At 43.2% G+C, this 24,208-nt stretch overlaps 1 protein-coding gene across 1 annotated transcript in view; it reads right to left on the reverse strand.

Moving 5' to 3' along the window:
* LOC111953752 (cadherin-20-like) overlaps nucleotides 1-23,952 on the reverse strand; it is a 114,579-nt gene extending 90,627 nt beyond the window's left edge. Inside the window, exon 1 of the mRNA XM_023973220.2 lies at nucleotides 23,576-23,952. The gene's annotated coding sequence lies outside the window, so the exon portion shown is untranslated. The remainder of the gene's footprint in view (nucleotides 1-23,575) is intronic.
* Nucleotides 23,953-24,208: the final 256 nt, after the last annotated feature.

Genomic DNA, 24,208 nt, shown 5'->3' on the forward strand with positions numbered 1-24,208 from the left:
AACACCATACTCAACAAATTGGATGCAGTCTATCACAGTGCCATCCGTTTTGTCACCAAAGCCCCATATACTACTCTCGTTGGCTGGCCCTCGCTTCATACTCGTCGCCAAACCCACTGACTCCAGGTTATCTACAAGACACTGCTAGGTAAGTCCCGCCTTATCTCTGCTCGCTGGTCACCATAGCAGCACCCACCCGTAGCACGCGTTCCAGCAGGTATATCTCACTTGTCACCCCAAAGCCAATTCCTCCTTTGGCCGCCTCTCCTTCCAGTTCTCTGCTGCCATTGACTGGAACGAACTACAAAAATCTCTGAAACTGGAAACACTTATCTCCCTCACTAGCTTTAAGCACAAGCTGTCAGAGCAGCTCACAGATCACTGCACTTGTACATAGCCCATCTATAAATAACCCAAACAACTACCTCTTCCCCTACTGTATTTATTTATTTTGCTCCTTTGCACCCCAGTATTTCTACTTTGCACACTCATCTACTGTCAAATCTACCATTCCAGTGTTTTAATTGCTGTATTGTATTTACTTCGCCACCATGGCCAATTTATTGCCTTTACCTCCCTTATCTCACCTCATTTGCTCACATTGTATATAGACTTATTTTTCTACATTATTTTTGACTGTATGTTTTGTTTTACTCCATGTGTAACTCTGTGTTGTTATATGTGTCGAACTGCTTTGCTTTATCTTGGCCAGGTCGCAGTTGTAAATGAGAACTTGTTCTCAACCTGCCTACCTGGTTAAATAAAGGTGGAAAAAAATGTGGGATATGGCGGAGGACATTATTTGTGGACATTACTGTAGTATTTACTATAATATTCTAGTCCCTAGTCCAAAAATATATCGGATTCCAATAACAAAATTCTGTTAGAAGTGCAATAGGACTGTTTCCAAAATCTGAACAGGGGATTCAAATAGGATTTTAATATAATAATATAAGGTAAACATTATTTAAATGAGATCAGAGGGTTATGTTATTTGACAGGACAGATGTAAGTACAGATTGGGAGACATATGTAGAGAGGGTTTAAGGGAACAGGCAGTCAATCGTCCATGCCGGGGCTCAAACCCACAAAAAGTGTTTTCACTGCTCCCGAAAAAGTGGCAGATAAAATGTTTCAGCCAGGTGAAGATTGGCTTGTCTGCAGAGGAATGTGTGTGTGTACGCATTCTTGCATGCGTGTGTCCTTGTGTGGCTGTGGCGGAAAACAAACGGCAGACACATCTTCCTGTGATGCTTTGCCAATTCAGACAGAGGAAGATTGAAGAGCCCCAGCCTGGAGATAGCTCTCCTCTCCATAAATCATGTTGACAATTGACATCCCAAATGGCAACCTATTCCCCACATGAAAAAATACTATACTATAGTATAAATACTATAGTAATCACTGTAGTATGCTGTAGTATTTACAGTTAACTATAATATAATTACTGTAGTAAAATAAATGGATATTATGTAATGTAGATTTTGCGGATTGTAGTATACTGTATTATTTACTGTAGTGTTTTTGGACTGAAGTGTACTGTAGTATTTACTGTTGCATTTTTGCAGACTAGGATATTGTAGTATTTGAAGTAGTGTTTTTATACAAATTACTGTAGTATTTAGTATAGTGTTTTGTTTTATTATCTCTGATATATAAGTGAAGGTTTCCTTGAGGAAACCTAATTGAAAATGACCAAAAAATGTAAATGTTCATAAACTTTAGGTAGGTAGGACTAGGGACTGAATGGATAGTTCGGTCTGCTGCTATTTTTTGATAACCTGTAGGGAACACAATATATGATATATACTTGGCATGTAGGTTTCTCACTTATGGGTGGCACAAATTGGCATATGGGGAAGGGGAATGGGCAGGGTATATGGTCATTAAATACTGTAGTATTTACTATAGTAAAAAAAATTATGTTTTAACGGACTGTAGTGTTTTTGCAGACATTACTGTAGTATTTGCTACATTATTTTGTGGAAAATGCTGTAGATTTTACTATAGTATTCTACAGTATACTACAACATTCTATAGTAAGTACTACACATGATTGAGGGATACTAAAGTGTGTATTATAGTATTCTACAGAATTCTATAGTAAGTACTGCAGTGTTCTATAGTAAACTGTAGGATTGTTTCATGTGGGTAGTGCACTACTTTTGACCAGGACCCATAGGGCTCATCGGGCTATGGTTAAAAGTACTGTACTATGTAGGGAATATGGTGTTATTTGGTATGCAGACTGAATAGGGGGAGGTATTCTACAAACATTGTATGAAAGGGGCCAGATATGGGACCAATTACTTTCTGTGCTGTTAGCGGGACATAATACACTTCCTGATATGGGGCTATGGGTTTCCAGGAAGGGTGAGGGTACAGAATGCCTGATATGGTGTCTTGTGGTATGTGTCACACCATGATCTGTTTCACCTGTCTTCTGCCTGTCTCCACCCCCCAACATGTGTCTCCCATTTGTCCCCATTATCTCCTGTGTATTTTTACCTGTGTTTTCAGTTTGCCTGTTGCCAGTTTGTCTTGTCCCGTTAACCTGAGATTGTCAGATAATCACAGTGCATCTATGCAGTGCATCTACTGCATCCTGTAGTTCCATCTATGCAGATGCTTCTTCCGGCGCCGACAGAGATGGCCGCGTCGCTTCGCAGTATTTTGTTTTTTTACGTGCTATTTCTTACATTGTTACCCCAGGTAATCTTAGGCTTTATTACATACAGTCGGGAAGAACTATTGGATATAAGAGCAACGTCAACTTAACAACATTACGACCAGGAATATGACTTTCCCGAAGCGGATCCTGTGTTTTGCCTTCAACCCAGGACAATGGATCTGATCCCAGCCGGCGAACCTAAACAACGTCGCCGTAAAAGGGGCAAACGAAGCGGTCTTCTGGTCAGGCTCCGGAGACGGGCACATCGCGCACCACTCCCTAGCATACTACTCGCCAATGTCCAGTCTCTTGACAACAAGGTTGACGAAATCCGAGCAAGGGTTGCCTTCCAGGGAGACATCAGAGACTGTAACGTTCTTTACTTCACGGAAACATGGCTCACTCGAGAGACGCTTTCGGAGTCGTTGCAGCCAGCTGGTTTCTTCACGCATCGCGCCGACAGAAACAACCATCTTTCTGGTAAGAAGAGGGGCGGGGGGGGTATGCCTTATGATTAACGAGACGTGGTGTGATCATAACAACATACAGGAACTCAAGTCCTTCTGTTCACCTGACTTAGAATTCCTCACAATCAAATGTCGACCGCATTATCTACCAACGGAATTCTCTTCGATTATAATCACAGCCGTATATATTCCCCCCCAAGCAGACACATCGATGGCCCTGAACGAACTTTATTTGACTCTATGTAAACTGGAAACCACATATCCTGAGGCTGCATTCATTGTAGCTTGGGATTTTAACAAGGCTAATCTGAAAACAAGACTCCCTAAATTCTATCAGCATATCGATTGCGCAACCAGGGCTGGTAAAACCCTGGATCATTGTTATTCTAACTTCCGCGACGCATATAAGGCCCTCCCCAACATTGACGAATACGCTGATTCGGTGAGCGAGTTCATTAGGAAGTGCATCGGCGATGTCGTACCCACAGCAACTATTAAAACATTCCCTAACCAGAAACTGTGGATTGATGGCAGCATTCGCGCGAAACTGAAAGCGCGAACCACTGCTTTTAACCAGGGCAAGGTGACCGGAAACATGACCGAATACAAACAAGCTAAGCGTCAGTATAGAGACAAAGTATAGTTGCAATTCAACGGCTCAGACACAAGAGGTATGTGGCAGGGTCTACAGTCAATCACGGACTACAAAAAGAAAACCAGCCCCGTCGCGGACCAGGATGTCTTGCTCCCAGACAGACTAAGTAACTTCTTTGCTCGCTTTGAGGACAATACAGTGCCGCTGACACAGCCCGCTACCAAAACCTGCGGACTCTCCTTCACTGCAGCCGACGTGAGTAAAACATTTAAACGTGTTAACCCTCGCAAGGCTGCAGGCCCAGACGGCATCCCCAGCCGCGTCCTCAGAGCATGCACAGACCAGCTGGCTGGTGTGTTTACTGACATATTCAATCAATCCTTATGCCAGTCTGTTGTTCCCACATGCTTCAAGAGGGCCACCATTGTTCCTGTTCCCAAGAAAGCTAAGGTAACTGAGCTAAACGACTACCGCCCCGTAGCACTCACTTCCATCATCATGAAGTGCTTTGAGAGACTATCCAAGGACCATATCACCTCCACCCTACCTGACACCCTAGACCCACTCCAATTTGCTTACTGCCCCAATAGGTCGAAAGACGACGCAATCGCAACCACACTGCACACTGCCCTAACCCATCTGGACAAGAGGAATACCTATGTGAAAATGCTGTTCATCGACTACAGCTCAGCATTTAACACCATAGTACCCTCCAAGCTCGTCATCCAGCTCGAGACCCTGGGTCTCTACCCCGCCCTGTGCAACTGGGTACTGGACTTCCTGACGGGCCGCCCCCAGGTGGTGAGGGTAGGTAACAACATCTCCACCCCGCTGATCCTCAACACTGGGGCCCCACAAGGGTGCGTTTTGAGCCCTCTCCTGTACTCCCTGTTCACCCACGACTGCGTGGCCATTCACGCCTCCAACTCAATCATCAAGTTTGCGAACGACACTACAGTGGTAGGCTTTTACCAACAACGACGAGACGGCCTACAGGGAGGAGGTGAGGGCCCTCGGAGTGTGGTGTCAGGAAAATAACCTCACACTCAACCTCAACAAAACAAAAGAGATGATTGTGGACTTCAGGAAACAGCAGAGGGAGCACCCCCCTATCCACATCGACGGGACAATAGTGGAGAGGGTAGTACGTTTTAAGTTCCTCGGCGTACACATCACGAACAAACTGAATTGGTCCACCCACACAGACAGGGTTGTGAAGAAGGCGCAGCAGTGCCTCTTCAACCTCAGGAGGCTGAACTAGAAGCACAAGCATTTCGCTACACTCGCATTAACATCTTCTAACCATGTGTATGTGACAAAAACAATTTGATTTGATTTGCCCATTGAATCCCCTCATGCACCCGTGGTTTTGGGGTTTTCATGGCTCCAGAGGCACAATCCTCTGATCGACTGGGCTACTGGTTCTATCATTGGTTGGAGCTTGTTCTGCCATGCGTGTTGTCTGAAGTCAGCACAGCCCGCCCTAGGACGTCTTCCTGCAGGCTTGGGAGAAGACTCGAATCTCTCTGCCATTCCCACGGAGTACCAGGACCTCCGGGAGGTTTTCAAAAAGGCCCGCGTAGGGTCCGCATCGACCCTACGACTGCGCTATTGACCTTCTCCCGGGTGCTACACCGCCTCGGGGGTGGCTTTATTACCTGTCGGGTCCAGAGACCAAGACCATGGAGAGGTATGGAGAGGTACTTGCCTGCCATCCTGGCTCCCGTCGGACTCTGGCTTTTGTACGACAACGCTTTTGGTGGCCCACCATGGTTCCTGACGTCTCCGCGTTCATCGCCGCCTGCACTGTGTGCTCAGAATAAGACTCCACAGCAAGCTCCAGCTGAACTCCTTCAACCACTCCCTGTTCCTCACAAGACCGGGGCGGTATCTCTGGACACTGGTCTCCATCCATCAGATAGCAACACCGCTATCCTTACGGTGGTGGATGTTTGCCAAAGCCGCCCATTTCATTCCCCTTCCCAAGTTACCCTCAGCCAATGAGACGGCCCAGCTCATGGTGTAGTACGTCTTCTGGATCCATGGACTTCCGGTGAACATGGTCTCCAATCGCGGTCCTCAATTCTCGTCCCGGTTCTGCACCCTCATTGGGTCATCGGCCAGCATGTCCTCCGGTGTTTAACCCCCAGTCCAAAAGTCAGTCAGAGTGAGCCAATCAGGACCTGGAGACAGCTCTTCGTTGCCTCGTCTCCGCCAACCCCACCACCTGGTGCCAGCAACTTGTGTAGGTGTAATACACCCGCAACACCCTTCCCTGCTCGGCCAGTGGTCTCTCGCCTTTTGAGAGTTCCATGGGATATCAGCCCCTCAGGTTAACATACCCTCGGCCCAGATGTTCGTACTCCGTTGTCACCATACTTGGAAGAGAGCCCCATCCTCTCTTCTCAAGACCACCTCCAGGTATCGACGACAGTCAGACCGCCACCGGACCTCTGCTCCCCGCTGTCGTCTCAGGCAGAGGGTATGGCTGTCCACTCGGGACCTGCCCCTCCGGGTGGCCCTTTCCCCATCTCTAAAATCTTAAGCCCCTCTGCTGTTCATCTTCTGTTGCCCGTACCCTCCGTATACATCCGACTTTTCATGTATCTAGAATTAAACCCCTGTCTTCACAGCCCTTTGTCTCCTGGACCCATCCCTCATCACTGAGTTCCGCTGCCAGCACCCGGTCAACCAGGTATGTGCCCAGGTAGGACGCCAGGTGGCGCCCCTAGAGGGGGAGTACTGTCACACTGATCTGTTTTACCTGTCTTGTGCTTTTCTCCACCCCCCACCAGGTGTCTCCCATTTGTCCCCACTATCGCCTGTATTTATACCTGCGTTTTCTGTTGCCAGTTCGTCCTGTCCCGTCAAGCCCTACCAGCGTGTTTCCTGTGCTTTTGTTTTTCTTAGTCTTCCCAGTTCTGATCTTTCTGCCTATCCTGATCCTGCCCGCCGTCCTGTACCTGCCTGACTCTGACTTGGTTTGCAGACCCTTTGCCTACATTGACTACCATTTTGCCTGCCCCTTGTACTATAATAAACTCTGAGACTTGAGTACTGAGTACTATCCGCCTCCTGTGTCTGCATCTTGGTCTTAGCCTGAGTCCTGATAGAGTGTGTGTGTGTGTGTGTCTCTCTCTCTTTCCTTTTTTCTCTCTCTGTGTATGTGTGTCCGTGCCTGTCCATTCGTGTGTATGTTTACGTGCTTGTGAGCGTGTGTGTCGCCATCGATAGGAGGCCCAGTCAGGCCGTTAAGAGAGCTGTGTTTATGCAGCCTCCACCAGATGTTGATTCCTCCATGAAACAAATGACAGAAATGGCCCACATACAGCTGAGGAGACTAATTTGGAGTCAGGGTTCCCAGCGGGCACCACCAATTCTTTCTCTCTATCTCCCTCCTCTGTCCATCACTCTCTCTCCCACCTCCATCACTCTATCTCTATTAACACCTTTCCCCAACATAACATTGTAAAAAGAGTATTACACCATCTGGCCTCATATTATGAATTTGTACAAACTGTACTCTAATATAATAAACAGCAGAATTTAAAATAGTACTTGTTGAATAGTGTAACGTGCTAAATTATAATTTGAGGGGCAGGGAAGGAGGAATAATTTAGACTAGCTGCTGCTGTATACTCCTTAGAGAAGTAATTGACTTATATCGTTATAAAAAGCCGTAGGTCCAGAATGCCAAATGTGTAAAGCTGTCAACATTATAGTGACAGATTAAAACTACTAAGCAAATAAAACAAGATTCTTCAGCTCAGAATGATTTTGTGTAACGTACTTGTATACAATTCTTACATGTATGCGATTCTTGTATTTGAAAGAACAACATAATACGGCGAGGTCAATTGTAATTTGTAATCCCTACTCTTACTACATTTGCACACACTGTATATAGATTTTTCAATTGTGTTATTGACTGTACATTTGTCAATCCCATGTGTAACTCTGTGTTGTTGTTTTTGTCGCACTGCTTTGCTTTATCTTGGCCAGGTCGCAGTTGTAAATGAGAACCTATTCTCAACTGGCCAACCTGGTTGAATAAAGCTGAAAAAAATAATAAAATAAAAAAAGTGTATTCTCTGTTTCTTGCTCTGGTGACGTGCTAAATACTTGTCAGATCCCATCCCTACACCACTGTGAATAATAAACTCGATGACCACGGTTAGAATGTGTCTCTACGAACAGTATATAGTTTGTTCTGCAAACAAGTCCATTTTTACTTAATAACAGCTTCCCCTAACCACAGCTCCCCCTATCCCATCAAACAGTGTGGGGATCCATCAGGGATTCAGACTGGGGTGAAGGGAAAAATGGGTCCCTAACTTACAAAAATAATTTGAGTCCTATTTATTATTCATGAAACTCCACTGTTGTATATATAATGGATCCATGTCTTCATTTTCTTCACCTGGCTCTGCAGTAAAGACTATGTTTTTTTATTGTTGTTCAAATATTTAAATCCAGTGCTAACAACAATTGCTCACTTGAACTCCATGGTCTATAGCAGGGTCAGGATAAAGTGTGTTTCAACCTGGGGACATGTTCAGACACGACCCCATCTACTCCAACAGGATGACACTACACTCTCAACTCCATGATCAACTGTATGAGGACATAGCATGAGGTGTTTGCTTTTGCATTATTGATTGTATTGTTCATGATGCACAATAGCAGAGTAAAGCTGTGTTTTTCAACCTCTGGTTCATGGAGCAGATGCTGAATAAAGTACGGTTTGTTTAAGCTGGAGAAACATGTCCGTACATAGCCCTACTCCCACAGGAGGACACTAAACCATCAAATCCACCCGGAAAGGTATCAGGCCAGGCCTGAACATGATAGCCTGGGTAGCAAACCTTGGTTATTGGATGTCGGGAGGCTCATTTTAGAGGGCACCTCTGTAGATAGCACCTGTCTTATGTCTGATAATGGATTCTCATGGACAGATCTAGCTATGTACGGAGCCCATGCTGGTTCCACCCTCCCTCCCCTTATTCTATCCCTCCATCCCCCAGCCCTTCCAACTCCGTGATGCCGTCAGATCTGTCAGATCCACTAGGCAGGTTATAGGATCTCAATGGGTGGGGTTGGAGCGGTAGGGAGGTTGTAGGTGTTGAATGGGATCTTTTTCTCAGAGAGTGGGCTTAAGGGGGGGCAGAGATAGATCAAAAGACCCAGCAGAGAGGGGAGCTAGAGGATAGGCCCAGGATATGTCCCAAATGGCACTCTATTCCCTACATAGTGTACTACTTTTAACCAGAGCCCTCTGAGTCCGGGACGAAAGTAGTACACTACACTATAGGGAATAGTGTGCAGTTTGGAACTTAGTCGCATATGCTTCCTCCCCCTATCCCATCAAACGGTGTGGGGCTCCACCAGGGATTCAGAATGGGGTGAAGGGAGAGATGGGTTCTGACATGAAGCCTGCACTGCTGCTCCACTCCTCCCTCCTCGCCGGGATCCAACAGCTTTTTGTTTTCCACCGTGTCAGTCATTACAATCTCCCCTCTAACTATAAGTCTACTGTGGTATCGACTGGTATATTAAGAGGAGAATATGAAGGAATCCAGAAATAGAAAGAGAATATGAAAGAAAAATGGTTTTAAGGAGAAAGTTAGAAACTGTCTAGTAGAGTTTCTTCTACCCAAAACAACATCCTATACTGAACTTCCTTCTACGTCTGTGTTTGTTCATATATGGAGGGTTACAATATATTATGGCTGGGTAGAGAAAGGTTTGGAAATATCTCTCTGATTTCCTTTATGACAGTACAACCTTTCAACTTCACCCACTGTTGTAGACTATGTGGTTGAGCAGGGTAGGTTGCGTGTGTGTCCATTTTTCATGTATTTAACCTTTATTTAACTAGGCGAGTCAGTTAGGGAACAAATTCTATTTACAATGATGGTACTACCGCGGCCAAACCCTAACCCAGACAACGCTGGGCCAATTGAGCGCCAGCTTATGAGACTCTAAATCACGGTCGTTTGTGATACAGCCTGTAATCAAACCAGGGTCTGTAGTCACGCCTCTAGCACAGAGATGCAGTTCCTTAGACCGCTGTGCCACTCGGGAGCCCAAACATGCACGTGTGTGTGTGGCCTGCGTGTGTGTGCGCTTGAGTGTCTGTCTACGGCGAGCCATAATGGTACCCCATTGCTCTGCAACTGAGAGCTCATCCTTTTATCCCCTGCATGAGACTGTGGCAGGCTGCCAGGAGCCCCTATCATTTAACACAGTACACCTGTTGGGATGAAACTGATACTCACTGATAATGGATTGGAGTTCAAAGAGGAGGCTGCTCACAGGAAACTTTTCCAGAGGTCAAATTTCAGAAGCAATCTTGTGAATCTAAACACGCATACACTTAGGGGGCACAGACAGGGACATGCACACGTACGGGCGGGTACGTGCGTAGGCACACAAACACACACACACACACACACACACACTCCCGTGGAAGGCACGGGATGCAGCTCTAAAAGATGTTAGCGCTGGAGACAGTCCAAAGGAGAGAGAGAGAGAAACAAATGAGAGAGAGAACAAGCAAGCAATCGAGTGAGAGAGAGAAAGCCTTTAATGCTGTGAGGTAGGAGAGAGTACAGGGACCTAATGGATCTGTGTGACAGATTTATGACATCTCATCCCTCCATTTCTACAACAGAAAAAAGTTGACTTGAGGGCTCCGACTCCACAGAGAAAGAGTGATTCATTTTCCACTACCAACTACCATGAGGTGAGAGTAGTAGACGGTTTAATATTGGGTTATTTCTATGAGTGGGGAGGAGAGTAATAAAATGTAATCACTTCCAAACAGTACCAAGGGCAAACCGTACTCCCTCATGCAGGCCTGATTATTACTTTGGCCTCGGCTGAAGGTCTATTGGCTGTTTATGTACGTGGGCCCAATAGACAGATAGTTAAATATACATTGGCTGAATAGTAAGGGACATAATCAGAAATTATGATTACACTTGCTAGAGTTTCTTAGGACTAGGGTCCTTTTTTTCCAGAATTTCCGCCTGACTGACGTGCCCAAAGTAAACTGCCTGTTACTCCGGCCCAGAAGCCAGGATATGCATATAATTGGCATCACTGGATAGAAAACATTTTGAAGTTTGTATAAATGTTTAAATAATATGGTAGCTGAAAATCCAAAGAAACCAACCAACCAAAATTTTGTTTTTGAGATCCCATGCTCTTTCAATGGAAAGCTATGTGTCCTATGCGATTCCAGCTCCCAGATTGCAATTCCTATGGCTTCCACTAGATGTCAACAGTCTTTGTTCATGGTTTCAGGCTTGATTCTTCCAAAACGAGGAAGAATTTTGAGTTTCGGTACCGGGGAGTCACTGTTGGAAATCAGTCTGTGGGCGCGCAACGAAGAGGATGCGCACTTGCTAATTTTACTTTTCTATTGAAAATTCTTCTTTCCATATGAAATATAATAGTTTATTTACATTTTAGGGTACCTGAGGATTACATAGAAACGTAGTTTAACTTGTTTTAACAAAGTTTAGCGGTAGATTTTGGATTCCTTTGTCTGCATGTTGAACGAGTGGATTACTGAAATCAATGGTGCCAACTAAACTGACGTTTTGGGATATAAAGAAGGATTTTATCTAACACAACGACCATGCATGTTGTAGCTGGGACCCTTGTGATTGCAAACAGAGGAAGACTTTCAAAAAGTAAGTGATTATTTAGTCGCTATTTGGGATTTTATGAAGCCTATGATGGTAGAAAAATATGTTGATGTGGGGCGCTGTCTTCAAAAAATTGCATGGTATGCTTTCGCTGTAAAGCCTATAATAAATCGGACAATGCAGTTAGATTAACAAGAATTTAAACTTAACCAATATAAGATACTTGTATGTTCATAAATGTTTAATATTACGATTATTTATTTGAATTGTGCCCCTCCAATTTCACTGGATGTTGTCGACAGGTGTCCTGCTGATGGGACGCCTAGCCCTAACTACACTAGTACAGGTGTATTGTATTAACAGGCCACTGTTAAAGGATTGTCCAGTCAGCTAGAGAACTGAATGCTGTAGAGTACAGTCTTAGAAAAAAGTGTTAATTGGGGTTCTTTATAGAACCCTTTTTCTAAGAGTTTAATGTGTTGTTTAACAGCTAGACAGCACTCCAGACCTTGGTTTACTGTAAATAGTAAGCATATTTGTTTTCTTTCACATAGCTTTAGCTGTGTTTGATAGAGCTTGCCTGCATGGTGCACAATGGAAGCAATGGCATATTCCCAAAGTGAAAACCCTGCCCATCTGGCATAGCAGGATAACTCAATCAAACACTTAAAGTATTTGGAATAGAACAAATGCTATTTGAACCCAGGTGTGTTGTGCAGTATTTCAATATGTCGCCATTGGATTGTATTACATTTGCATTATGTGGTCACGCATGCACGAATGCACACACACACGCACACAGATGCATATGATTAAAGCTGTCATTTCATGACATCTTCCCTGCGCACATTGAAAACTAATGAACTGTAAACTGAGGCATTCAACAATTAACATAAGCTTTGGTATGCCACGAAGCACCCTCTCGCCCCAGACGCACACACTCATGCAGACTTACGTCCCAGCCCTGTCCTGTCTGACCTGATGTGAGCTCTTAACAGAAAGACAGCCCACAGCTCCAGCACATCTCTCTCTAATCAACTTCAATTGGAAATTGATTTCTGCATGTGGCCTCACATGTTTGAAATATCCTCCCCAAGAGCCTTCTCTCCGTGAAAGTCGGAATGAGAGAGAAGAAAAAAAGCTTGGGTGAATCAATTTAAGTTAATTTCAGTTTTCGTCGAAGTGTTGCTGTCTATTACTTTTAAGCTACTGTCATTTTGAATAGATTCATTGCCTAAGAGCTAGACAGGAAAAAAAGAAAGAGAAAACATGATTGCTTTCATAATCCCAAGAGGGGGTGAAATAATTCAATGTCTCAGGTTAGAGAGTTGCAGAAAGAAGTGGAGTATTGAAATAGCAAGCTAGACCTGCTGGTGCGTGATGTGGGCCCTTGGAATACTATTCGTGGGAGGTTGTGCATGCCTGTGTGTGTGTGTGTGTGTCTGTGCGTTCCTGGTTGCACACACACACACACACACACACACACACACACACACACACACACACACACACACACACACACACACACAACACAGCACACACACACCACACACACACACACACACACACACACCCACCACACACACACACACACACAGTGACCAAAAATCATAATGTAATGATTTGCAGGTGCTCCTGTTGTATTGCATGAGAACATCTAGATGCAGTAGAATCATCAGAAAGGTTCAGCAAAAAATCCTTAAAACCCATGGACCAAGGTTGTTGAGCTCTGTTAGTGTTGTGTTGCATGCTTTGATTCATGTCATTACAAACCATCTACCTTAAAAACATCTTCCAACAAGCACATATGCTGGCATTGCAGAATAACACCGTTTATAAGAGTGATACAGAGAGGTGAGCTGACAGGTGAGGAGTCTACATGCTATAGTTCTGACACATGACACGTTGACATATACTGTAGCTTTGTTTATTGACATACGGCTTCCTACAGCTAAAGCCTTAGAGAATACATGAATAAGCTTGAGAGAAACCTGGATAAGTCATAGTATCTCCATTATGTAGCATCACAGTGAAAGATGAGTAAAATGTATTTGACAGAGGAATGGTTCTGCTGTGATAGGAGGAATAGCACTGCATGTAGAGAGTACTGTATATGCTGCCTAGACATTTCAGGACATAAAATTATCAGGGGCCACATTTATAAACAAAACGTACATACAAAATATACCCCAAAACATGCGTGTGCAAGTTTTCCAGCAAAAGTTGGCATTTATGTAAAACTGAACTTAATGTTCTTAGCTCCACACAAACTTTAGACCATGCACATGTTTTCTAGTGGTTGAAGTACTGTATTGCAAGCAGGCAAGTAAGTATTTTGTGCAAATTGTGGATATGATGACACGCTTGTTCATAAAATGTAGCCATTTGCCGTTAGTGAGAAGAGCAAAAATCTATGCGTTTTATTTTTGGAATCTAAAAATATTTGACATAGAAAACTATTTCCTATTTCTTTTATTTTAATAGCCATTGCAAAATAAATGCTTTACATTTGATGGGTTTATATTAAAGTAGCCATCCTACAAATTACCATGCACATCTGTCATTTGTTTGGGCCTAGCTTCCCAATCAAAATAGATAGGCTATGTATTTCAAGTTTTGCTGTATGCGATCCCATTGGTAGCGTGGTTTATAATACACAGGTGAATTTAGCAGTTGAACAGACAGTTGATATTTTGCATTGAAGTATGTATGTTACTACTGTAAATACAAAAATGTTCAAATGATAATTGTAGCCTAGACAATGTTTCAGAATTCGTGGGCAGTCAAGCAAATTTAGGTTGGGGGAGAAGTCAATGCAAAATATTATTGAATTCAAACGTTCTGCTGACAGGTCCACAACAATTTGCCATTGTTTTTTCTTTCAAAAACTTGTCACAGTCCTGCCAAATACAGCAGAAGGTAGTGCAAAATATTTAAAGATTCTGCGAATATCTCCAAAAATAATTTGATAAAATTTGCTATTGCCCTTTGTTTTAGAAACTGATGTGGCTTAATTCCAATAGTTCCAAATTATACCGTGAATGGAGAGAATTTTCCATAGTTATAATGCTTGTTCAAGCGCAAACAGTTTTCCACAGTTTTCCAATGTATGTATTCTTTTCAGAAATATTTAGCGATATTTAGTGTGAAATTTACATGACAGTTATGAGGCCCCAGTACATAAAGACATCTGTCATCTGCAGCACCTTTATAGCCTCTTCCTACCACGCCCTCTAGTGCTCATCCTGTGTGTGGAGACAGGTGTGCTGGAATCAGAGCAGATCCCCACCAGCTGCAACCTGTTCCACAATCAAGACCTCTTCAAATACTCAGTCCTGCCACTTCCACATGGCCAGATCGTAATCTCTGCTCAGTCAGTCTATATTTCTAGCTGTTTATTCCTGTTGTTCTGTTTTCCCTTGCCTGACACTGTTTTCCTTTCCGCTACAGTTCTGCCCGCTCTGACTCTGGTCCCCTTCTCCAGTCCAACTTCTCGTTAGTCCTGCTACTCTGTCCTGGATTCCTCACTCTATGCTCCCTTGGATTACACTCCGGACCTGCGTACCCTGTCCCAACACCTCTCGCTCCAGCCTCAGCCTCCGCACCTGGTTTCCGGCACCCCGCCCGAGCTTCCACTGGCCTGCACGCAATCCCCCCCCCCCCCCCCGTGTTTCAATAAATACCTTGCTTACCTCCTCCAAGTCTCCTCGTCTGAGTCTGCTCTTGGGGTCACCTGTTACGCTCCGTGTGACATTATACTAATTTCCAATACATATTGAGGGTCTTATTCTGGTGACATGATGATCAATGTTTGAATGCCATTTGACCAATACAAATAATGTTGCTCTTATCCATAATAATCTCAATGTAGGTAGCCTACCCGCTCTGACTCTGCGAGCTGTTGGCTAGAGCGTATGTGCCACGACCAGTGTGGGCACATTTGCTACAGAATATAGCGCAACAGTTTTTGTGACAAAACCATCAGTTGAAAATGCGATGAAAACCCCCTTGTGTAGTCTTGACATTCTGTATACTCCCCTTGTCCTAAGGGTAAAAAATGATCCGCCTTCACTAAACACCTAAAATAAAGCAGCTTAATTGAATTTTAAACCTCAAATCTTGTTTTCATTCACCAGAAAATGTATAAATATCTGGGTTTTCTCTTTTCACAATGCAAAAAGACTGCATTTATCAGTGGACACCACTCATTTTTATTACACCTGTCTTTGTTTTTTACTAAAGTAGAGGTTGCTAAAGATACTGCATAGGTGTAAACATACTTTTTTTTTAGCAAGAGATAGCACTTGTATAGCCTAAGAAAGTAGCAGAAATGTGCAGAAAATAGTTTTGAATGCATTTTATTGAAAGGAAACAATAACAGTCTTGAACTTTTTTGGCAACATAGTATTCTTATATATTGTACAATGAGGATTTCAACATAGTGATATATTCTTATATACTGTACAATGAGGAATTCAACTACAAAATATTAGTCTTCTCCCATTGTTTTTAACCATTGTCCCACCCACAAGGTGTATAAACAACAACTAAGAATAAAATAATATAATAGATACAAAACAAATACATGAAGAACATAAATCAATCAACTCTAATTAGCACATGTAGGACAGCATGCAACTGTGTGTGCATGGACTTTGCAGATGTATTTCTCACATGTGCAGCACATAGTATTTGTTTTACAGTCCTTCTTTGGGGGGCAGAATTGGCCTGCCCCAGCTGCAGCCTCAGGTGGATCAGGACAAGATTCAGCCCCCTGAACAGCTTTCACAAGCACTGCAGAGGCTGCTGTGCGGGGGAGGCGCTCCCTTCTTTGAATATGTGGGGTTACAAGTGCCTTTCCCAGCTGCTCCAGGAACACCCTCTTGTTCTGCTTATCAGGCATCCAGGTAGGGTTGATCGTGTTCCATATCACAACGGCATTGTATGAGGACACATCAATGATGTTATGGAAGATGACCAGGGAACAGCGGGCAGTAATCCTCCTGCACCTTGTCCAGGTTGTCCATGCCTCCTTTGTTGTGGTTGTAGTCCAGGATGATGGCTGGCTTCCTGTCCTCACGATCACTGATCTCAACCGTTTTGTACAGTTTGCTCAGGAGGACCACATTCTTGTTCCTCTTTGGGAGGTAAGAAACTAGAGTGGTGGTGGGGGTGAAGGCAAACTTTGATGAGAAAGCCTCTCTCCCCCTTGTTGCGAGGAGTGCAGGGGGAAGCTCAGGCTTGTTCTTTCTAACTGTGCCAACCATGGTGATCTTCCTCTTTAGGAGCTGCTGGCCAAGTTCATAAGAGGTGAATAAATTGTCACAAGTGACATTGTGCCCCCTCAGTCCATCTGTCACATCAAGCACAACCCGCATCCCCTGGTTCTTCTCCAGGCCTCCACTGATCAGCTTCCCTGTGTAGACTTGCATCTTCCAAGCGTAGCTGGATTGTGCATCACAGGCCACCCATATCTGGATGCCATACTTTGCTGGCTTGCTGGGCATATACTGCTGGAAAGGACAGCAACCTTTTGACAAAAGAGATAACAATCAGTAATTAGTATCAGTTTCACAGAAAACAATCACATAAATCAATGATATTACAGCAATACATAATACAATTAACAATCACTTACATTACAGATATGAAATTAAAAATGTACCTCTGAATAGAACCAGTTGCTCATCCTGTCACGACTTCAACCGAGGCAGGCTCTCCTTCCCGTTCGGGTGGCGCTCGGCGGTCGTCGTCACCGGCCTACTAGCTGCCACTGACTCTTTTTCCTCCCCCTCCTTATGTGTTTATTTGTATCACCTGGTTTGGGGTAATTGGCAATTAGTGTGGCTTTATTAGCCAGCCAGATTGTATGCTTCTTTGTGCGGGATTGTTCGTCTGTTGTTGTGGATTCCGGGAGTGGGTTTTTGTATTGTGTACTGGGTTTGTCTCCCGTGTTAGCAGACAGGTGTTTATGACACCCAGTAAGTCCGTGTTGGACATTTTGGTTTGCCGGTTAGGCATTAAATATCACCGCATTGAAGCTCTGCTGTTCCTGCGTCTGATTTCACACCCCACCGACACCCAGGTCGTTACACATCCACTGTTACTTCAGGCTCAGGGTTGTAGAGGTACGGCAGACACTCCACCCACTTCTCCCAGACCTCTCTTATGGCCACCAGTTTGTCTCTCACACATCTTGCAGGTCTTGACTCACGGTTATCAAATCGTAGCATTCTTGAGAATGTGTGAAAGACTTTCAGTGGCATCGTGGCACGGAAAATCACCCTTCCACTATCTGCATCCCAGAGTCTACATGTAGCCTCACCTCGGGACTTATTCACACACGCTAAGATTAGCAGCCCTATGTAGGCACGCAGGTCAATCTCATACATCCTTTTCCAGTTATGTCCATATTTACGGAAACAATTCAAATTTGTCATCTCCAGGATTTGTTCGATGGCTGGTGTGATGAACATGTAGAATGTTGAGGCGATGTCCTGGGCATGGGCAACTGAATGTCTGGTGGGCCCTGGGGTCATCCTTATGACATTTTGTGCTGCCATCCTGCCTTGTTTGTCATATAGTGACAAGGACCATGTTATTTTGCTGTTCTTTGACAAAAATGTCTCTCTTTCAGCTTGGAAGATTTCTTATTCATCTGAAGAGGATGCTCGTGCTCTGGGTTGTATTCTTCCCTGTCTTCTTCTTCAGATACCTCCTCCTCTTCTAAATCATTGTTCTCTTGTTCCTCCTGGACATCTGAAAAAATCTGATCTACGACCTGTTGGGCACTGAAACGTGCACTCATGGCTTCAGCAAAGAGATAACTGGGGGGACTGTCATCTGCAGCACCTTTTATAGCCTCTGACTGCATTCCCCACGAGTAAACAATGCTTTCAAGGAATGTTTATTTTGTCAGAAATGTTTATTTTGTCTGAAATTGATTTTTTTGTCTGTGAACTTGAGTCATGTGTGGGGTCGTGGAGGGGAGATGCTGCACATGCACAATAACACTTTAGTTTTGTCTGAGTTCATTCAGTAGCACACAATCTCAATTTCTCATTGTGTGTGTGTGTGTCTTTGTGGTTTTTGTGGTATGTAAATTATTGTATAACTGCCGGGTCAAAAATGACCCTAAGACAATCTTTGTACCCTGGTGGTGTACAGCTTTTATGGAAATATGAACAAAGGCAATCTTTCACTTTTTCTCATTTTGGGGTCAATCTAGGAAAAGTCATACAATTTCAAGTTGAAAAAATATAAGTTAGTGGGTTTTCTCTGCTGTTAAACTTGGTGGCGGGTCATTTTTTACCCGTAAGACAACACAATGGTTAACTTGTATTTTTCATTCGTTACATGGGAATTTAACGGCAAAAGTTATTTTTAAATGCACTATGTCATCACGCACAGCCTTTTATCCACAAAAAGTCAGTTTTGATGGAACCACATCTCTGGTGGGAAAATGCGCTTATTATTTTATGCAGATTTTAGAATATTTGCATGAAAATCTGTCGCAAATTGGATTGAAACCTAGCTAACGATGTCAATTTTTTCAGAAATCTCCCATTTGGCATGTCTCTTGTGACGCGATTCACAACAGCACTGACGGATTTGTTGACTTGACCACTGCGTTTTGAACAACCCTAGCTAGATGAAAGGAGAAACATACAAGTATATTTGCTATAGATGAATTGTGTAAACTTTTAATTATATTTGCTGACACCCTACAGTCAAGTATTGGCACCAGTAGAGTAGCTATATAGCAATGTAAACCACGCCCCTCTGCGAACATACATTATCCAATGTTGGTTACAAGGCAGTACTTATTTAAATTAGGGAAGAGAATATCATGTTACCATTGGTGAATTAAAATGAGCATTAGGGTGATATCACCCTATCCCCGTAATAATCCCACCTCCTGAATCCAAGTGTTTGACATGGGGGAGGGACCAGTAACTTTATTATCACACTTTTTCAATGTAAATCATCATACATCATCTGGTTTCATCCAAATATATAATTTAATGAAACATATAATTGTATCTGTTCATAACCTTTAAACACACCACAGTCATAGCAATTAAAAAGATTGTTACCCTTACCGATAAGGTTGTTGTAGTTAAGTGGGCTACTTGCAGGTTTACTTTTGTATTAGAAAATACATGTATTCTTATTGAATACACAGCATGTCTACACTACCGCCCTTTGAGTGATTAACAGAGAGCTTTTCCACCAGCCCAAAACAATGCCAACAGAAATCTTACACACACACACACACACACACACACACACACCACACCACCACAGACACACACACACACACACACACACACACACACACACACACACACACACACACACACACAAGGAAAAAAACAATGCCAACGGAGATCTTTCAGCATGCCACGCTTTCAAAGGAACTGTATGTCTGATACCCCATAAAACACTAGGCGCAGGACTCCTGCATTCATTCAATCAAGAATTTACAGCGCTATTGATTTCCACACAATCAAAATACGTCAGAACTCTGCAGACACGATGCAGAGCAGTTTTTATTAGCCTTCTAGCTCTACCTGAGAGGATAAAGCCATTGGTCAGCAACATGAAGAGATGATGAAGAGATGATGATGGACAACATGCAGAGAAACTCAACACTTTTTACTTCTCGGTGTTTCCTCCTCGGCCCACAATGCCTTTCCTTTCCTCTTCACCAAAACCCCCTCTCTTCCACTGTCTTCCCCATTCTCTCCTCCAACTGCCTCTGCCCTCCTCTCCTCCACTGCCTCCTTTCCTCCACCCCTCTCTTGATGGTTATTTATCATAGATGCACTGTACTGTACAACTATTTCCCTCCTAATTTTTCTGTTCTTGCACGTCTCTATTCTCTTTGATTTCTCGCCTTATAAATGAACCCTCCTGCTGTGTTCCGGTCAAATTGGACCAATTAAATGTTTTTTCTCTGAAAAATGTAGTTCATTTAATCTGATTGTCATAAGGTTCCATGACTTTGTCCACACAGGGCATCTGAACACACAAAAAAGATTTTGGGCATTTTATTTTACTTTTGTACATCTGTGGTGTTCCCGGTCAAAAATGACCTTTCATTAGAAATGAATGTATAAAATTCATGTGTATAAAATTGAGTTCAGGCACATGCCCATTCATCAGATGGACACACTTCCTCTCCCAGACCCCCACATGCATGTGTGTTTGAGCACATACACCTCACTCCCCTTCTCGGCTTCCCAACGTGAACCTTTCCCCAATAGAATCTTTCCCCCACAGGAACCACACCTGTTGGCATTCTCACAAACAATCGCAACATTGTTTAAGTAATATATATATAACTTTTCTCACAGCTCTGATATATATAGATTTTTTGAGGCCTTGCTCACAATTCATTCTGTGGCAGCACAATGACCAAACGATATACTGCATGTGAGGCTCTTGATCGTGACACTGGTGAGGAGGAGAGAGTCCTTGTTAAAATTTGACACAATAGTCTGTGATACATAGCACAATATGTTCCATCTGAGTATTTGTTATAGTCAAAATAATCCATACATTATGCTTTTCTTACTTACAAAACAAGGCCATGAATAGCAAATAGAAGTTCAAAACTTGTAATGTTCACAAGAACTAAACGGTGGTGGAAAACGCTGTCTCAGAACCTCCTTTCAAAGTCTCTGAGATATTTTCTTCTAACCATCGTAGCCAAAATAATGGGCAACAGGGCATTTTTTTACATGACGCTAAGCATGAGGGATGTTAATTATTTAGTTAACTCAGAACCACACCTGTGAGGAAGCACCTGCTTCATATACTTTGTATCCCTCATTTACTCAAGTGTTTCCTTTATTTTGGCAGTTACATGCTGTGGTGTAAAGTATTAAGTAAGAATACCTTGAAGTACTACTTTTTTTAGTTTTTTGGGGTATCTGTTCTTTACTTTTTGACAAGTTAATTTTACTCCACTGCATTCCGAAATAAAATATGTACTTTTTACTCCATTACATTTTTCCTGACACCCAAAAGTGCTCATTACATTCCAAATGCTCTGATAGGACAGCAATATGGTCCAATTCATACACCTGTCAATATAATGCGCTGTCATACCTACTGCCATTGATCTGGCAGACTCACTAAACACAAATTCTGTGTTTGTAAATTATTTCTGAATGTTGGAGTGGGCCCATGTCTGTCCGTAAATTTAAAAAACAAGACAATCTGGCCATTGGGTTTTCTCAATATAGAGAATTTGATTTATACTATTTAATTTCACTCAAGTATGACAATTGGTCACTTTTCCACCATTGTACTTAAGCACATTTCAAACCAGATACTTTTAGACATGTAGTAATTTACTATTAAGGTATTTTTTACTTTTAATCAAGTGTGACAATTGAGTACATTTTCCACCACTGGTTACCTGTAGGTTTCTCACTTATAGGTGGCACAAATTGGGCTATGGGGGAGCAGAAAGGTGCAGGGTATAAATTAAATACTGTAGTATATACTATAGTAATTACTGTAGTGTTTGCTGTAGTGTTTTGGTGGTCTATAGTATATTGTACTATTTACTATAGTATTCTACAGTATACTACACAAATTGTATAGTAAGTACTACACATGATCAAGGGATAATACAGTGTGTAGTATAGTATTATACAGTGTACTACAGTAATGCAAGTGGAAGAAATGGCACAGCACCCATTTTGGGGGGGAGTGTGGATGACCACACATCATAGCAGTCAAACTAAACATCATTCAGCTAAATTTGAGATACTGTACTGTAGTACTGTACTGTAGTATTACATAGTAAACTGTAGTATTTTTCATGTGTGTAGCTGGTGTTAATTGATGGTTAAAAACTGTTTCCTGAAAAAGGAGTGTCCTTTGACTCTGAGCTCCTGAGTGGCGCAGCGATCTAAGGCATTGCATCTCAGTGCTAGAAGCATCACTACAGAACCTGGTTTGATTCCAGGCTGTATCACAACTGGCCATGATTGGGAGTCCCATAGGGCGGCACACAATTGGCCCAGTGTCGTCTGGGTTAGGGTTTGGCTGGGGTAGGCCGTCATTGTAAATAAGACTTTGTTCCTAACTGACTTGCCTAGTTTAATAAAGGCAAAACAAAATGTATAAAGAAAGGGATGGGGTGGGAGAGAGGGAATGAGCAAGAGTGAAAAATAAAAATTGAAGAACTGAGAGAGAGACTTAAGAGAGAGAAGGGTGGTGGTGGTGGTGTAGCCATGAGAGCGTACATGTAGCTGCTTAATTAATTCGGTCACAGCGCCCTATAATGAAACCTTTATTCAGGGGGAATGAGGGGGGATGGCAGGGGGCTTGGCAGAGAAGAGAGCGGTTGTGTTTCGGAGAGAGGGTGAAAAATAAAAATCCCAGTGTCCACAGTTGGCTTTCCCTCATGTCAGCTGCCTTGGTTACAGAGTTAGCTGCCAGCAAGCCCCAGCACTGCAGCTCAGTCCCACTCTCCCTCTTCTTTTTCTCTGGCTACCTCTCACTCTCTCTCTCTCTTCTATCCCTCTATCCCCAACACCTCTCTTCTCTCTCTGTCTCCCTCTATCCCCAACACATCCCTTCTATCCCTCACTCTCTCTGTCTTTCTCTATCCCTCTCTGTATCTCTATGTCTGTCTGTGTGTCTCTTTCTCTCTGTCTCTCTCTCTCTCTCTTGGCTCCAACATGCTATTATTTTCTCCAAGTAGACAGGATCTCATTAAAAAACCAACAGTATTCTATCTCCCTCCCTCCCGCCAGAGCACCATTCTTTTAAAATCTCTCTTTTCTCTCCCGCTCTCATTACATGTGACACAATCAATCACATTGACAACAACTCTACCATCATCACTCCACACAAACAGAAAATAAAGTATTCACAAATACAGTATACAGCTAATATTGTACATTGATACTACCATGTGTCTGATAGAGCTTACCACCTTAATAGGACATCTCAATTGTATATGATAGCTTTTTTTGTTCCATACAGTTCAAAATATGCTATTGTTGCATTTGATGTATGTCAATGTTAGCATACAATTATAAAATTGTTGAGTTTATGTAACAGTTTTGTTATTTTCACTAGTCGAGCATCAATGAAAAATTGCTTTTTGTTGCTTGTTTACATTTCACCAGATACATCTGCGACAAATAAAGACAATTCCTACCTGGTGTTGCACACCACAGCCCCTCCAGTACTGGATGAGTCTTCAGAAGTTAACTTATTTTTCTCTGTCTCTGTCGTTCCATTCATTTACATTCTTCTATTGTCTGCCTATCTATTTGTCTGGAGTTCTTTTTTCAAAACGTGGGCTTCCCGCTTATCGCACAGCTCTGGTGAAAGGTCTGGTGCACTCAGAAGAAGAAGTGAGTGAAGGAATAGAGGAGATGGATGGAAAGAATAAGACTGACACCTCGTGATCAGCTCAGCTGCCGGCTCTACCTCTGCGCTCCTGCCTGCTCGCTCTCTCTCTCTCTCTATCTCTCTCTCTCTCATGCTCGCTTTCCTCTTAGAGCTGCACTGAAGGAACGACCAAGTCCAGAGGGTCCCTCTCCCTCACTCTACCTTCGTCCTGTGCTGTGCTGCTGCTGCTGCTGCTGCTCCAGCCAGCCTCTCTCTTTCTCTCTCCATTTCTCCCTCTCTCTATCTCTATCCCTACTCCAGCCACATGAATATTCTGACAAATGCACCTGAAATACACTGTACTAACCCAATGGTGTCAGATATCACCCCATCATTCTCATTTGCTCTCTAACTATTGCTCTGTGTGTGTGTTACTGGAATGTTGCAACCCTACATG

Source organism: Salvelinus sp. IW2-2015, linkage group LG27 (genome assembly GCF_002910315.2).
Source record: "Salvelinus sp. IW2-2015 linkage group LG27, ASM291031v2, whole genome shotgun sequence".
Classification (NCBI taxonomy): Eukaryota; Metazoa; Chordata; class Actinopteri; order Salmoniformes; family Salmonidae; genus Salvelinus; species Salvelinus sp. IW2-2015.